This window comes from Micropterus dolomieu, linkage group LG12, assembly GCF_021292245.1.
Source record: "Micropterus dolomieu isolate WLL.071019.BEF.003 ecotype Adirondacks linkage group LG12, ASM2129224v1, whole genome shotgun sequence".
NCBI classification, from domain to species: domain Eukaryota; kingdom Metazoa; phylum Chordata; class Actinopteri; order Centrarchiformes; family Centrarchidae; genus Micropterus; species Micropterus dolomieu.
The window spans coordinates 5720335-5720786 of record NC_060161.1 but is presented as its reverse complement, the minus strand read 5'-3'; positions in this window follow the sequence as shown (position 1 = coordinate 5720786).

Genomic DNA, 452 nt, shown 5'->3' with positions numbered 1-452 from the left:
TGAAATTCTGCCTCCTTTGTCTGTAACACATAACTTAAATAGTTGTAACAACCAACTCACTTTCTTTACTTATTTAACATGGAAATACATTTAGATGAAGACTCTTCTCTGCCTGGTGCCCTGCTGAGTCCCACGCAGCCTAAATGGAACCACAGTATACGACAGTTCTGATTATCGCAAGCAACCAGGGCCGTCTGCAAAAGCACCACTTCTTTTGGGCTGGGGGGTGTTACCTGGCTGTAAGGTGACGGTGTTGTTTGGCCTGGGGGGTGTTACCTGGCTGTAAGGTGACGGTGTTGTGTGGTCGTCGTTTGGGCTGGGGGTGTTACCTGGCTGTAAGGTGACGGTGTTGCGTGGTCGTTGTTTGGGCTGGGGGGTGTTACCTGGCTGTAAGGTGACGGTGTTGTGTGGTCGTCGTTTGGGCTGGGGGGTGTTACCTGGCTGTAAGGTGA